General features: G+C 41.4%; 1 protein-coding gene and 1 long non-coding RNA gene across 9 annotated transcripts in view; one reads left to right on the top strand and one right to left on the bottom strand.

The window, feature by feature from the left end:
- The window catches only part of KDM2A (lysine demethylase 2A), an 83234-nt gene that overhangs the window by 48858 nt on the left and 16889 nt on the right, over positions 1 to 17487 (bottom strand). The gene's annotated exons all lie outside the window — the stretch shown is intronic.
- On the top strand, positions 9343 to 10116 carry LOC122466157. The gene is made up of 2 exons (XR_006291462.1): positions 9343 to 9704; positions 9988 to 10116. It is a non-coding gene; the product is annotated as an uncharacterized LOC122466157 (long non-coding RNA).

The following is a 17487-nucleotide window of genomic DNA, read 5'->3' as shown; positions in this document are numbered from 1 at the left end:
AGTGAAAGGTAACGTCAGTCTTAGAAGCCACATTTCAAGAACAGATTGCAAACATGAATAGTATTCTTAATTCAACAAAATTGTTTTTTTTTTTTTTAAATAAAATACAGTAAGATAAAGCCAGTTTACATTTAAGGCCATCTTAGGACAAATTAAGACTTTAGGAAGTCTATTTTTATTATACAGTTAGCGGTGTACAAACATGGCCAAATTAGGGTCTCAATACTAACAGTTATAAATGAAGATTTCATATTGAATAATCTTAATGTGGCAGTTTCAGAGCCATATTTTGCACACTAGCCACTGGGAATAGCACTTATTAGCCCCAGTAAGAATACTCTCAGTAGTTCTGCTATTGTTTTTAATAATAATACACCTAGATGTATTTGTAGGACAAGATCAATAGGATAAGTTCCCAACCTCATTGTTGGATTCTTGATCACCTGAAATCTTTAAAAGGCCGGGTATCTTTCTAAGAGATATGCTATACGTCAAACAGAAGCTATGAACTTAATGCAGATGTTACTGGGTGAGCATCTAAGGCCTATGTTATACAGATCAGACTAGATGATCATAATTGCCCCTTCCAGCCTTAAAGGTTTTTTTTTTTGGTCATCCACACATACCTAACAGTTAAACACAGCAATTAAGAGTCCTATTCTATGCAACTTCGGTCCAGGATTTTGAGCTGTAGTGGTACAACATCTGTGGTCTTAAGTTCAAGGCTTGGTAACCAGTAGCATTTCAGGAGGCAAGAAACATTAGTGCCCGTATGCTGATTCAAGAAAAGTTTGCTTCAAGCCTAAACCTTTTGACCACACTAGCAGCTAATGTACTTTAGGAAGTTGTGCACCAGTGCAGCTGTACCACAGCTGAAAAAACAGGTATAAAGCTCCTTAGTGAAGATAAGGCCAGAGCTACACTACTGCACAGCAAAGTGCTGTGCTTTTTGCCTAAGTCTTAAAATGTTTAGAAATGCAACTCCCCTGTAAGTGAGAAGCCCTGTGATCCCACCTCCCAGCTGCAGTAAGCCTCCCATCAGGAGGGAATGCTAGGATTTGACAGTAGTCAGAAGAAGCAATAGTGACTGGCTTACCACATTGTGTTCATTGCAAGATGCACACTTGCAGCGTGCCACCTCCTGCAAGATGGGAGTGAAAGAGACCAGCTCCTTTTAACCCCTTGGGATCTGGCTCTTGTCCCCTGGGAGGGTCAAAAAGAGGAAAGCCCCAGATCAAGAAGTGAAGCATTATCCTAGTCTGTAACTGTATCACTGGAAACAAGTTCTGAGACTATACACCCTCCCCACCTCCAATGCACATATGATACATCTCTACAATGGAAGTCTGGATCCTGCCACTGAATCAGGACTGGCACAGCATCTCATTTTCCCTGCCCCCCAAGGATTTCTTTTACAGTTCTGCCCCTACCCCCGGCCTTTGCACAAGCTAAGGGAGGGAATGATTTGCCAGGATTCTTACAAAATTGGGACTTTCCTGAAAAACCAGAATGTTAGTCACTCTACATAGCAGGGGTGAAGCAGGCCAAGGGAAGTATCTATAGTCTGGCAGCCCCACAGAACCAAAACTCAGTCCAGACACTGGAAGTTTCATTTCTGCTCACTTTCTGGGAAAGCTGCATAGCTGTAGATTTTAAGGATACTAACTGGGGCACACCCAGCCCAAAACAAAGTGAAAAAATTGAGACAGCTTTATTTGTCGGGCAACCACACTGGAGATCTGGAGTGCTATTTTAAAATAATTCCTAGGTTGAAGAGAAAGTGTGAGGGTGTTAAGGAAGCCTTTCACAGTTATGTTTAAAGGTTCTTTGTGCCAACAGGCAAGTCAGTTAGGCTTGATGCTTTCCCCTTCTTTATGATATTAAAGAAAACCCAAAGGTTCTCTTCTGGTTGTTACATTAGAAATTGAGGTCCTATTTATAGTAGGGAATTCTAGAAATAGCTCCCTGTGGCAGTCACAACAGTTCAGCTGCACCAGTGGAAACGGAGCAAACAATGCTTCAGCGGCTTCTAGGATTTTACCACTGTGTTGGAATGAACCTGCGTGTGAGAAGGTTTAACTAAGGGTATTTTTGTGTTTGTGGTTTCTCCCTTAATAGACTACAGGGAAGCGGACTACACATAAAGTACTGTCAAATGTCCTATCAGAAAACAGCCTTCCCCCCAGCATTACTTTTTACTTACATGTAACACATAAGGTTACTATAACAATAGTGGACAGTATCTCTTTAAATACAGAGACTGAAGAGACTACCAGTCCCAGCGTGCAATGCTCTATCTGAATAGAAGATGAGCATATCGAAGCATAACAGCATGCTAGGCTCGATAGTCTATGGGCGACACCCACATATAGAACAGGAGGGTGGAGGCAAACTGCAGTGTCAGACTGTGGGCTGCACTGGGCTTGCACTCTGCCCAACTCCAGATACTTCACTAGTCCCAGATTACTGAAATGCTCACTTCAAATGCTTTGGAAAGAGATCTCACTTTTGCAATGCAGTTTCTGGTACAAACTGACAAACATTAAAAAGGCACAGGGGCATCTGTGTTGGGAGAAACAGGATTCTTGCAAACGAGTCCCAACAGAAGGAAAATCTGGTTGCCATGCCAGAAACAAGAAGGGCGTTTCAGGGCTTCCAAGATGAAGCTATACAAAAGGTAGGTAATAAAATGGACTTGACCTGAGGCATATCAAGTCAGATCATGAGTATTTTGCCTCAAGAGGCCGAGACTGAAATTCAACTTTGGTTGCAAGTGACATGACTGGCTACATAAGTTTAGTTTCTGAAGCAGTCTGCAGCAACAAGCACAGCTATTCAAGATAACTAGCAACCTCTGCTCAAGGACGGCAAAGGATTGGAATAGCAGGGAGCGCTGCAGTACAACAGGAGAGCTGCATGTGAGTAAATAAATGGAAGTTACTTGTAACGAAGTTCTTTAAGATTTGTGGCCCCATCTGTACTCTATACGTGGGTATGCAAGCGCATCACGTAGCTGAGACCGAAAAAAACTAGCAAATAGCGTCTGTTGGTTCACACCTGTGCCCTGGATCTCCTCGTGCTCAGCACTGAGAGCACAATGGAAGGTGCAGACTGACCACCTCTCCAGGTCCTTCTCTACGGTGAATCCAGTCATGATCTGAAGCAGAGGGGAAGGAGGATAGGTAGCAGAATACACACTCCTCAAAGAACTTCCAGTTACAGGCACATAACCTCCATTTCTTCTTTGAGTGCTGGTCCCTCTAGTTATTCCATGTGTGGGTGGCTGGCAAGCAGTACTCAAATAGGAGGAGGGGAGTACAAGGATGCCAGCCATATAGATGTTTGTAACACTGCCATTCCAAAGGCTGCATCAGGAGAAGAGGCTTGAACCAAAGTGCAATGCTTAGTGAAAACATGGATGAAATTCAAGGTTGCTGCTGTACAAATGTCCAGCATAGACACTTCCTGAAGAGTTGCTACTGAGGTCGCCTGTGCTCTAGTGGGATTCTGCAGACTACGTCTAAGATTTCCGAAGTGGTCCACACCTCCATTCAAAATTTTTTTTTAGGGGTCCACAAATGAAAAGAGGTTGAAAACTACTGCTCTAGTGGAAAGGTCCCTCACCTGGTCCAAGGGAGGGAGATGACCCAACTGATAGCAAAGGAACATACGGTCAGAAACCAACTTAGTCTCTGAGCAGATATCACTTTTCCCACTGCTCGCTCTCCCATAGCAACAAAAAAGCCAGATGATTTTCTAAACAGTTTTTCTCTCTGCAGGTAGAATGCGAATGCTCACCTGACGCTGAGAGAATGAAATCTCTTCTCCTTACTTGAGGCATGAGGCTTCAGGGAAGATACAAGCGAGTTGACTGGTTTATGTGGAACTCGGAAGTTACCTTCAAGATGAATTTCAGTTGGAGGCAAATGGATTCCTTCTCTTTATGAAATGCAGTGTATGTCGGGTCAGCCACGAGGGGATCCAGCTCACCCACCCTCCTGGCTGATGTAAATGTTGACCAAGAAGGGGACCTTCAGAGACAGGTGGGACACGGAGCACATGGGCAATGGTTTGAAAGTACGAGATCGAGGTTCCACTATAGCAGTGGCTTCACTACTTGTGGGAAGGCAGTTACACTCTTCAGGAATCTGGTTATTACTGGATGAGTAAAAGTAGAATAACCATTTACTGGAGGAGGGAATACACTAATTGTTGCTAGGTGAAGCTGCAGTGACCTAATAAAAAGACGCAACATCTTGAGAGCGAGGAGGTAGTCTAAAATAGCAGGAATACCTGCTGCCCTTGATAACTGGTTCTGTTGCAACGGTAAAGAAACACCTCAATTTGACTAGATAACATTTTCTGGCAGAGAGTAAAGGTAGGTGAAGTAATATCTTCTATTGGACCTACTTCTGTTGGTGAAAGAGGAAGGTTTTTGAACTACATAGAGCTCTTCTTCAGATCTGGGAAACCTAAGTACCTTTCTCAGACCTGAAGAATAGCTCCGTGTAGCTCAAAAGCTTTCAGAAAGCTTCAAAAGCAACAGAAGTTGGTCCAACAGAAGATATTACCTCAACCACCTTGTCTCCCTAACACCCTAGGACCAACACAGCTACAACACTGCAAACAAAATTTTCTGGTAGTTTTTCCTGCTGTAACTAAAAAGAGTTTGAATGGCCATCGAACACAAACACTCTTGATATTAGGATGGGAGTCAGACCTAGCTGTGAGCAAAGAGAGTTTGGGTTGGGATGTCTGATTCCACAGCTCTTGAGTTAGCAAGTCTGATAAGGACAGAATGCGGATGGGTTGACAGGTTGACATTTGTAGAAGGTCTGGAAATCAGCATGGTCTGTGCCAATAGGGTGCACTGAGAATAACTCATTCTTCATGGTGACGAATCATCCACAGAACCTGGGGTTGTAGTGGGATGGAAGGAAAAGCATACTTCAAGTGGCTAGTCCAGTACAGTAGAAGAGCATTGCCCCTGGAGTCCTGATCCCATGCTGCTCTGAAATAATACAAAGTGAACTTCTTGTTCATGAACAGGTCCAAGATGGCGTACTACAATGAGTGAATATATTGTTCAATAATGAATTCTACAACTCCCACTCATGATCCATGGCAAAATGCCTGATGAGGTTGTCTGCCAACAAGTTCTGAGTGCCTGGGAGGTATGTCAAAGAAATTGAGGTGGCTCTGGATACACCAGTGCCATAAGTTGCTGATCTCTATGTACAGTGGGAGGGATTTTCCCCCTTTGTTTACACAGAAGATGACTGTCACGTAGCCGGATATTATCCGGATATGACAGGATCATGTGAATGGGAGGAATGCATTGTAGGCCTGTCTGACTGCTCTTAGTTTCAGGAGATTGATGTGCATCATGGCCTCCAAACGTATCCAAGTACTTTGTGCTGTGTGACTACCCCTGCAGGTTCCCCAGTCTGTGAAGGATGCATCCGTGATTATTGTCATATCAGGTGTGGGAACTAGGACAGGGACTCCAATGCCCAAGTGTTCTGGGTTGTCCACCTGGTGAGCGAAGTCTTGACACTGGACAAGGATTGTCACGATGAACGGGTTTCAGAGTAACAGCCGTGTTAGTCTGTATTCGCAAAAAGAAAAGGAGTACTTGTGGCACCTTAGAGACTAACCAATTTATTTGAGCATAAGCTTTCATGAAGCATCCGATGAAGTGAGCTGTAGCTCACGAAAGCTTATGCTCAAATAAACTGGTTAGTCTCTAAGGTGCCACAACTACTCCTTTTCTTGTCATGATGAAGTTCATGTTGTGTCTGGCATATACACCGACAGGAGACAAGGCTGCAGACAAAAAGAGATGTAGCCTGGTGAATGGCTTTATGTAGGTTCAGGTGGCCATGTGGCATAGCCAAGGAAGACAGACCCAGACTGTTATCCAGGGTTGTGAGTGACTTTAGTTTATCAGGTTTCAGAGTAGCAGCCGAGATAGTCTGTATCCGCAAAAAGAACAGGAGTACTTGTGGCACCTTAGAGACTAAAAAATTTATTTGAGCATAAGCTTTCGTGGGCTACAGCCCACTTCATCGGATGCATAGAATGGAACATCTAGTAAGAAGATTGTGTATGTATATATACACACACACACATATATACACACATACACACACAGAAAGAACATGAAAAGGTGGAAGCAGCCATACCAACTGTAAGAGGTTAATTAATTAAAATGAGCTATTATCAGCAGGAGAAACACTTTTGTAGTGATAATCAAGATGGCCCATTTAGACAGTTGATAAGAAGGTGAGAGGATACTTAACATGGGGAAACAGATTCAATATGTGTAATGACCCAGCCACTCCCAGTCTCTATTCAAACCCAGGTTAATGGTATCTTGTTTGCATATTAATTCAAGCTCAGCAGTTTCTCGGTGGAGTCCGTTTTTGAAGCTTTTCTGTTGCAAAATTGCCACCTTTAAGTCTGTTACTGAGTGGCCATAGAGGTTGAAGTGTTCTCCTACTGGTTTCTGAATGTTACGATTCCTGATGTCAGATTTGTGTCCATTTATTCTTTTGCGTAGAGACTGTCCGGTTTGGCCAATGTACATGGCAGAGGGGCATTGCTGGCACATGATGGCATATATCACATTGGTAGATGTGAAGGTGAACGAGCCCCTGATGGCGTGGCTACTGTGATTAGGTCCTATGATGGTGTCACTTGAATAAATACGTGGACAGAGTTGGCATCGGGCTTTTTGCAAGGATAGATTCCTGGGTTAGTGTTTCTGCATATTGGCTGACCCAACGTGATTTAGATATAGTGAACTAAAGTCTAGTCCAGACTAGGATTTAAAAGGTGTGATGTTAGATCGAGTTACCTACTTTGATCTAAAACTATAGTCAAACAAATATAATAAAATTTTACAGGTTGTCAACACACTCAAGTTATACACTTTATACTGGTGTAGTTCAACTGATATAACCCCTAGTGCAGATGCAGCTGTACAACTACAAAGGTGCTTATGTTGGTACAGCTTATTCCCATGAAGAAAGTGGAATAAGTTATATTGACAGAAAGGTACCTTATACTAATGTAACTGCATCCACACCAGGGTGCTGGACCTGTATAACTGTTTTGATAAAAAAGTCACACTCAACTAAAGTAGTCATGCTGCTACAAGAACGGTATTTAGACCATGCTACAGACTATGCTAAAGATATTAAAAAGCCTAAACTCAACCAGTTTTGTATATTCTAGAATACAATTGCTTTGTGTTGACTAGAGTTTTAGGTGTTAATTACACTGAGTTAAGTAACTCCACCACACCTTTAAATCTTAATCTAGACAAGGTCTAAATGTTTATACCTTATCAAACAGGGTCAACTACAAAGGGCTCAGACTCCATTTACCAGGATAACGAAGCAGAACAAAGTATTTTTCTTCAAGTAGGCAATTTCCCCCACTCCTGTTTTCACACCAATAGAGACTCTTCAGGAGCTCTTCCCCACTGGCACAGCCACTTCCCAGGTAGATTACAGAAAAGCCATCCTGTTTTTACTTAAACAACTAGATCCCTTACTAGTTACAAAATGGTCTGAAGCAATTCACAGAACATTTGAGGGAAATAATTGTTTTTCTTTGACAGACTGGAATTGTACATAGTCCAATTCTACTATTTTGTTAACATAAATAATCTTACAAACCCTGAAATTTACTTTGCCTGTAAATTCTTTGAGGCAGGAAAAGTGTTTGTTACGGGTTTGTACAACATCTAGCACAACGGGGTCCTCACCCATGACTGAAACTCCTAATCACTACCACAATACAAACAGCTATTCACTGTCAAGTTACAAGAAGCCTCTCATGCACACAGTAGGACAACACCACAGCACTTTCACTTCATTGTCATCTCCTGAGTAAGGAAGAGGAAGACACTTAGGTGCATTTGTGGAGGGGGAGCAAGGAAAGAATCCGACTGCTAAGACAATTTTGGTCATTAATTGCAGCGATAATCAGAATTACCTCAAATACAACCTGAATCTTAGTTATTTTTAGGCATCTATCATAGTAATATCTACTGGATGCACTGAATTATTTACAGCAGACTTCTCTCCTAGAGTTTGCAGTATTCCTCCGTGCAACTAAACAGTTTGTTATTGTCTTCTCTTCTCCCTCTGGGATTTTTTTCAGCTGATGACAATCTGGGATATTTATTGATCCCCCTCCCCTGGATCAGGTCTGCAGAATGGAATTGTTGTTTAGTCAGCTTCCAACTTGCTCCTGGTAAGCCTGGAAGACTCTGTGCAGTGACCTTTATGCAAAAACTATTTTCACCCTGATACTATTCTGATCCTCACCTGCCTAACCAGATAATTACTATACACTTACATAACTGGACAACAGTTAATAATTGCAAGGCAATTTTAAAAGTGGGAGGGGCAAGAAAAGGCAGGTACACAAGATACTGACGGACTAACACCATAGTTAAACCTCTGCTCTAGCATGCACTTAGTATTAGTTGTACAGACCCTTTTTCAAGAGGAAGGAGGCTACCCAGATGTTGTTTATTTGCAGGACCAGCCTGCACTGTACACCCTGCACCCCAAACCAAGACATGGCAGGCAGTGAATAAGGAGACATCAGGCTGTGACCTGATCTGTTTTTGAATATACCCCAGCAGATTTCTCCATTTTAAACTGAAGTTTGTGGCCCAGCTGCCTTTGTTGTGGGCATCTGTGTATTGCTTGCCAGTCCCAGGGTGGATAAAAATCAATGATTTTTTAAAAACCAAAAAAAAAAAAAAAAAAAAGGATTTAAATTGGATTTTTTTTTTGATAAAATGCTTTTTGAGGAAAAAAGCAAAAGATAAAGATACATTATAGCTCAAAGATATCTCATCATGGAATAGGGATTATAAATTCTAATTCTATAGTATGAGACAATATATTCATTTAATGTTTAAAAAAGTTTTGTAAATGTGTTCCAGTAGTTCATGGATTAGGGACCCAATCTTCTGAGGTTCCAGGGATTTGTGTATAGATTATTTAGGCTAATCTGTCTATCTACCCAATGGGACTCAGTGGTCAGTCCAGAAGATACCATCAGAGATGCTTAGTTTTGCAGTTCGCAAACTATGGATTTGTATCTCCAGAGATAACATGCTTGTTAACAGAAATGTTTTAAAATAAATAAATATATAGAGAGAGGTGAGAAACAGACCTCAACCCTATTGTCCCTCTGCAAATCTGTGCACATAGAGTCAATCCCTTACCTCTCTCTGAAAGTGCAAAGTTTCAAAAAGTTCAATGAATAGAAGATTGTTGGGGGCGGAATAGATCTGGACAAGGAGAAGAAGTCTGGAGATAAATGTGAGAAGGGAGGGATAGACAGTAGAAACAAAAGTGAAACTGTTTGCGCAGCATATTTCAGAAGTCTTGAGGTCTTTTGAGTGTAGCCTTCATTGATTTGAGATCTACCATACCATCTCTCACCAGAAGGGAAAACGTATAATGGCAGCAGGCGGTAACAGAGACCCAGTTTGGGAATATTTTAATGAAGTTCCTCAACCTGTGCAAAATGCATGCGTGCAAAATACAAACAGTGCAACAAAGAAATGCAAGGCCTGGTTGCCTGAATGAAACATCTTGAGAAGTGTTCCTTCTCAGGAGGAAGCTGCATTGAAGATGATGAAAGGAACATGTCAGAACATGCAGGATCTTTAGGTTGGTAAACTTTTTTATTTCATACTTCTTTCTTAAGGACTGTCTTCCTTCCTTCTGGACTATTCTTGAATTCTCATGTTTGAGCAAAAAATATAGTTGTTACTCTATGGTACTACCATCTTAGATGCAGTTGTGATAACAAATAAATAGCTGAAATAGGCAGATCTTCCTTTTATAATTTCACCTTTAAAGTAGCACTGAGTGTCAGTGAATGCAATGAGTAATACTAAATGAGCAATATGGTGGTAATAGTTAAATAACTGCATTGACTTATTTTTTTTAGGAGACTCCATCCTCAACATACGGGATTCTGAAGACTATCCACCTTCAAGATCACCATCGTTTTCTATAGTTTCAGAGTTACCTGCCAATGATAGTATTTCAATCACATCATGTATGTCACATAGCCACAGTTTATAACCTGGAGCAAAAAGAAAAAAAAATCTGTCATCCAGAAAAAAAAAAAAAAAGATGAGTTTGTGATAAAAACCAGCAGATTACAAAAAGAGGTAATTGATGAAAAAATTGCCCGGTTTGTTTATGGAACAAACTCTCCTTTCTGTATGATTGAGAACCCACACTTCATTAACATGGTACAGTCATTAAGACCAGGATACAGTCCACCCAACAGAGCAGATGTCACAGGCAAATTGCTGGATAAAGTGTACAAAAGAGAAATTGAGCAGTGTGCAAAAAGTCTAGAGGGTGAAATTGTTAACCTGAGTCTTGATGGGTGGAGCAATGTCCACAATGATCCTGTTGTATGTGCTTGTGTGACAAGAGAAGAAGGGAATCTCTTCCTTACAGAAACAATTGATACATCAGGAAATGCACACAGCAGAATACTTACAAGAAGTAGCAGTAAAAGCTATAATAAAGTAAAAATTTCATAATGTCTAGTATGCAGCTTGGTCAGACACAATGCTGCAAATGTATCCAAAATGAGAAGAAATTTAGAAGAGTGTGAAGAGAGTCCTAAGCTAATAACATACGGTTGCAGTGCTCATTTGATGCACCTCCAGGTTAAAGACTTCAGTGTTCCAGAAATAAAGGCTAATGTTGAAATTGAAAATACTTCCGTAACAACCACTTTGCAGCAGCTGCTCTGAAAAAAGTCTGAGGAACCCACAAGACATAAGTAGTGAAATGTTCTGAACACTATATCAAGAACTGGCCTAATCTGATGACAGTTTGTGAACAAAATCGTGAAAAAATAGATGGCACTGTCACAACCAAAGTTCTCACCACTGGGCTTAAGAGAAATGTTGAACACATGCTGAGTACCTTGAAGCCTATTTCTGTAGCCTTGAACAAAATGCAGGGAAATAGCAATTTTATTACTGACACTCTTGAAATTTGGAAGGAACTGAGTAAGATCATAAAAAGAGAAATATGCAATGACAGAGTTGAATTACAAGCATTAAAAAATGAATGGGACAAGCACTATCTCCAGCTCATTTTCTTGCAGATATTCTCAATACTCAGTACCAGAGTCGAACCTTAACTGCTGAAGAAGAGGAGTTGGCTATGACATGGATATCCAGCAATCATCCCTCCATAATGCCAACTATAATACACTTCAGAGCGAAGGGTGAACCATTCAAGAAATAGATGTTTGCTGATGTTTTAAAGAAAGTCACACCAGTGAACTGGTGGAAGTCACGTAAGCACTTGGATTCAGACACTGTTGACTTGATAATCTCATTTTTAACAGCAGTAGCTTCTTCTGCCGGTGTAGAAAGAGTATTTTCTTCTTTTGGACTAATTCATTCCAAATTGAGAAACTGTTTGGGACCTGAAAAAGCAGGAAAGCTTGTTTTTCTTTTCCAGATTATGAACAAACAGGAAAATAAAGGTGAAGACGACTGAGTTAGCTGCAGAAGCTAATATTTTAAGTTTCTCATGTTGATTTAATTTTTTAAAAAAATATTTAACTATTTTAGTTAACAATTTAAAAAAACAAACGTGATTTTAAAAAAAACTTGGTTTAAATTCAAAAATTCATATGCTTATTTTTATTAAAATATTATATGTTTGCTGTTGAAGAAAAAAATTCAGAATACATAATGTTGTTTTAGTTAAATAAAACAAATTAAATGTCTGTCTGGTGATGTTCTCCTCCTAAAACAGCATGGCAAGAAAATCCTCCTAATATTAATGATTAACCTTTTGAATTGGAGATAGTTCACCTCCCAGTGACTTCATAAATATCTGCTTCAATTACCTTTCATAAATGAAATAACCAATCATTCTTTTTCTGATATAGCTGTAAAACTAATCTGAAAAGTTTTCAAAATAAATCACTTTAAAAATGTAGTGTGTACGTTCTAAAAATGAAACCTACATCTCTGAGTTGTGAAGAATATGTATTAAGGTTAGAACAACCAACAAGAATGCACTTTTATGTAGAAATCCATGATTAAATTGAGTCTTCCTGACTAGTGATTTAAATCAAATCCACCCTGGCCAGCCCACTTCTTTGCTTGAGCACAACAGAGCACAGCAGAGATTGGAAGCTCCAAATCTTGAATCAGATAAAACTGTCCTACGCATTCGGTGCTCTGATGTTTGGAATATTTGACTCCATTGGCAGTCAGAATCCTCACAATTTACTAGGGAGGCCAATTTTTTAATGGGACAAAGATGCATGTTTATGGTTCAATGGTGGACAGGCACACTAGAAGCCATTGCATAAGAAGGGCAAAGCTAGGGAATTCAGGAACCCCTCATGACATACCCCCTCAATCCAATCTTCTAATCACCTTTCCACACTGAGCAACCCAGCTAAATCCACCCAACCAATAAAATTATGTCCTATTGTCACTCTCCCTCCATATCTATTGAACTCTCTCCAGCCCCCTGCCTTACATAGATGACTCACTTCTTCACACCACACACCTCTCCAGCAATGGCAAGATTCCTGCTCTCATCACCCACCAAGTTGTCAGTTATTCCACTTCCCATCCCACAATATTACTCACAACAGGCAGCTTAGGATCCCATGTGCATATTTTTGCATAAGGTGCCCCCAAATCTAAGACACTCTACACGTATAGATTGTAGAAACCACACACCAAAGAGCTCTCAATGACTAGGGAGCAAGAGAACTTCACTGGTTAGGCATGTTGCCTATGGCTGCCACATTACCTTGACATTTAACAGATCTCAGCACCAAGTGAGGATAGCTGTAAAAGTATTTCAGTAATGTTAGCACAATAGTATCTGAGTGTTCTTCATACTAATGAGCGCTCATGTAATGACGGGTTGGACTGAAGCCCAACAAAGCAGCTCTCACTGCAGAAGAGCCCAAGCTTGAACCAGTTAGAGGAAGATAAATAATGGCAATTACACATTATTTTCCATTCATCCCAACACTCAGAAGCCAGTGGTCACCTCTTAGATACCTTCTACATGTCCCTTCCCCATTTATTCCTAGAGGTAACATACTCTAAGGAAATGGAAAGCATGGATCGTACTTCTACACAGATAACACAACTCTGCAGCTCTCCCTACTCACGCTGATCCTTCCACCTCCCATCTAATCTCCTTAAGGATGGCATGGCTGAGGCTTATACCTGTCTGCACAATGGAATTCTTCAGACTCTACTTCCTTTGATACCCACATCACCCCTCTGCAGGCTACTTCTGCCTTCCAAGAGTCAGACCCATCTCTAATATGCAAGAGAATTGAAAATCCAGATTTTGAAACAAATTATGAATTGTGTTTTTAAATACAAGGTCACATTTAAAAACAGATCAAGCTTGCGCAACCCATCTCATGTTTTAGGAATGAAGCCAGTGAACACGACAATGCTTTAGTCGCTTCCTGCCTTATTTGTTGCAATTTCCTCCATGACCTTCCTAAATCTCTGCTTTTGAAACTTCAGGGGGCCCAGAATGCTGCCCCCAAGTTCTCTCCATCATAGGAAGCAGCAGCACAACATGCATCTCTCTCACCCACTTCTCTCCCCCACTTCCCTAGCTTATCTTTTGCTTTCAGTTGAGAACTGCTCTCCTGGTTTGAAACTCTACACAAACTTGTTCCATGAACTTCCCTACTCTCTCCCTTCCCCATACACCCACACAGTCTGCATCTCTCTAATCTTCGTATCTCCTTTCCACAAAAGGAATTTTTCATTCATTTGTGCATACTTTTCTGAACTCTCTCCTTCAAAACTAAACTACATATATATATATATACACACACACGCACCACCACACCTCTACATCACACCTCTACCTTCACATGATATTTACAGGTGAACGTGCATGAAAACTAATAGCTGTTTCTTTGCTCATAAACGTCCTCATTAGCCATGCACACCCCTATTCACCTCTTTTCATTTTCACTTCTCTAACTAAATTTGGATCTTTCTAATGTACTTTGGCATCCATACATCCCCTAAATATTTGTAGATTTAAACTCAAGCCCTCTGATGAGGCAAAGTAGTATTATCTATAAAAATAGGAAACTGAGGCAGAGATTGAGCAAGTTGCTCAAGATTGAAATGCCACAGAATTTTTGTGCAAAAATTAAACCCAGATCTCCCAAGTCTTAGTTAACCTTAACGACAAGACCATTTTTACTCCATCTCTAACCCTTCCCTCAGCTCCTCCACAATTTACCTCCACCCACTATTCCTTGATCACAATCACCTGCATGCTAGAGCCTAATCAACACTACATCGTGTTGCCAGCTTTGGTGGAGGACAGTATAGTGGTCCAAACACTCTTTATTCTTTCCAGCATTAGTGCTTTCATAGTTTCAGCTCTGCTTTTCCTGAACTCCATTTCTGTTCATCTTCTCCTTCCTTAGCTGTAGGAATAGTTGCACCCAATTCTGCAAGGCATGTGCTACTACGTCTCTTGCTGCAAAAGGGTGTGTGACGGACCTTACACAGCTGAACTGTGCGTTGTAAGGTTAATAATATCCTGATTCCCCGTGGCAATTTGGCTCAACCAAAACCGCTGGAACCTTGAGGGAATTTATTAATACAGCAGTGTTGTGTTACCTACTGTCCAACTTGAAGGTTTCAAACCTTAGCATAATAAATCATGCAACCCTCCATACAAGTGACCCTAGATACACTCTGCCAACTACTGCATAGATCTGAATGCTGACCTTAATCTGGAGTGCAGCCTGACACTGGGAGAGACAGGTGGCTAATTTTAGTAGCACAACCCATCCTCCAAAGAAGGGTTTCTGGAGAGAAAGCCATATTAAACTAACCCTGACACTGGCGGGTTTCACATGAAGAACCCTTGAACTAATCCAGCAGATTTTTTCCCCAAGGTCTAATACTACTACTTATTGCTTTATGCTTTCAAAGCCCTATACAAGCTAACTAGCATTTCATATATTAGGTGTTTATCCAGAATAGGATAGCCTCAAGTACCAGGCTCATGATTTAGCAGGAATCTAGTCAGAACCTGGAGACCTTCCAGGGTTTAAAGTTTCAGGAGGGATTCCTATCACAAGCAGGGCTGGCACAGGTTCAGAGTAAGTGGGGAGGAGAGTGTGTGGTTTGTATGTTTTCTGGGGGATTTATAGTTGATAGTGCCAAGGAGTAGCTAGACAATTCAGTGAGAGGGGCATACAGTCAGGCTCTTCAACACCCACAGGCTGAAGAAGACTTCAGCAGCTGTTTACACAATGTGTACTGATGGGCAACACTGTTTAACTCTAGGACCCATGATGAGTTTGGCCAGGTCAAAGACAGGTTCTTGGCAGCTGCCCCGGACACAGGAATGCTGTTCCCAACAAGGAACGTGGCAGTGCCATCCTCTGCACAAGCTGCTGGTTACATTGTACTTTACACCCTCTTCCATAATGTCGCCCAGTTCCTGATTGGCTTATCACTTCAGAAACAATATTCTGCCTATGGAAATAAGGTCACTCACTCACTCACTAAAACCTGCTCCCTTTACTGTGAAGTTTTTTTTGCTTTTGCTTTTGCTTACATTTGACAGCTTAAGTTTAAGTGAACCATGAAAGACTGCCCTGGAGAGGATGTCCTCTAGTAGCAGGACAGGTAACACAACCTTATTCCATAATACCCCACCAGTATGCCTCAGCCTACCACAGTAGTTTAATATTAATTGGCAGTGCTACCAAACAAGGGCTGAGAAACCAGACTGCCAAACAATGAGTGACAGCATACTGGAGTTGAGACAGAAATTCAGAGCTAGACAAGGACTCGCTGAGGCTTTGTCTACAATGGAAGCTGAACGACAATACAGACCAACACGGCTGCTACTCTGAAACAAAAGTTTTGGCATTCAGTGGTGTGAAAAAAAAAAAAAAAAAACACACACCCCCCCCCCAAGCGACAAAAGTTTTGCCGACTAAAAGCGCCAATGTGAACAGTGCTTTGTTGGCAGGCGTGCTCACCTACTGACAAAGCTACCACCGCTGTAGTGGTACAGTCGTGCCACTACAAGGTGCGTAGTGTAGACAAAGCCTAAGGCTATGAATCATAGAATATCAGGCTTGGAAGGGACCTCAGAAGGTCCTCTAGTCCAACCCCCTGCTCAAAGCAGATCCCCAGATCCCTAAATGGCCCCCTCAAGGATTGAACTCATAACCCTGGGTTTAGCAGGCCAATACTCAAACCACTGAGCTATCCCTCCCCTACGTCTATACTACAGAAAAACAACACCCCCTGACTGACAAAAGTTTTGCCGACAACAGTGCTAGTGTAGATAAAGCCTCAGTCTCTGTGGTGTAAGTTTTGGACACAGTATCCTTCTGACTGCTCAGTGTATGTTAAAGGCGTCGCTTTGATTCAATCTTCTTCATTCTTCTGTAGTAGATGGAACACAATCCATTTCACGTCATCACACCCCAACCAGAAAGAGTCCAAGTAAGCTATAGCATCCGTACTCTTCCCCTCTCCCCGAGTATCCCCAGTATACACACTACCCACTAGACCCAACCAATAGCATGTTGGCTCTTATTCTATACTGGTGACAAAGCACCTTAGGAGTGGACAGACAGACCTCTCCAAATAAACCAGAAGGGAAGTAAAAATATGTAAGCTTAAATTACTCTGCCTGTCCTCTCTCATGACACCTTGATAATTTTAAGTTGCAATGCTCTCAAATCTCACAAGCTAGACAAGGCTGGACCAGGACAGTATTTGCTGAAAGATGTCAACAGCATGGGAAAATTTGGGTTGCCGTTCCCTCCAAATCAATGCCATCTATTAGACAAGACATCCCAAGGCCCTTACCACTTCTGCTTCAAGGGCCCATCCATGGTGCTTTTTAACTGAAGTAGGGGAACTAACCTCAGTGTCCTTTTCAAATTCAAATTGCATGAATGTGGCCAGTTGGAGCCCTTCAGATTCCCCCCACGTGGAATGAGAATCTCACTCGCATTGCCTTATGCATAGTGTTACCGTGTAGCTGTCATGTTCCATCCCAGAAGTAGCTGCATTTTATCTTTAGGTGAAGCATTCAATATACATCCCTTTGTTACTTCACAAGGTATTAAGCAGATTAGTGAGCATTTATAAAGCACTTGGAAACACTCAGGTGAAACATGCTAAAGAAGTTATGGTAGTTAAATACTCAAGCTACACACTTCTCAGCCCTCTCCTCTCCACTTACAGCTGCTAAAACCTTCCAGTGCTAGGTCCTGTACCTGACTCCCAGAAGCACATCCATCAGAAGCTAGCTGCAGGGAGGTAGGATTGCATGAGAATAGAGGAAGGTGGGGCATATTGTGATTTATTCTAGTCAACAGTTAAATTCAGCAGCTTCCTGATCTGATGCCTAGGAC

The sequence above is a fragment of the Chelonia mydas genome, chromosome 6 (assembly GCF_015237465.2).
Source record: "Chelonia mydas isolate rCheMyd1 chromosome 6, rCheMyd1.pri.v2, whole genome shotgun sequence".
NCBI classification, from domain to species: domain Eukaryota; kingdom Metazoa; phylum Chordata; order Testudines; family Cheloniidae; genus Chelonia; species Chelonia mydas.
Note: the sequence above shows the minus strand (reverse complement) of the source record. Positions and strands in the feature narration are given on the sequence as shown.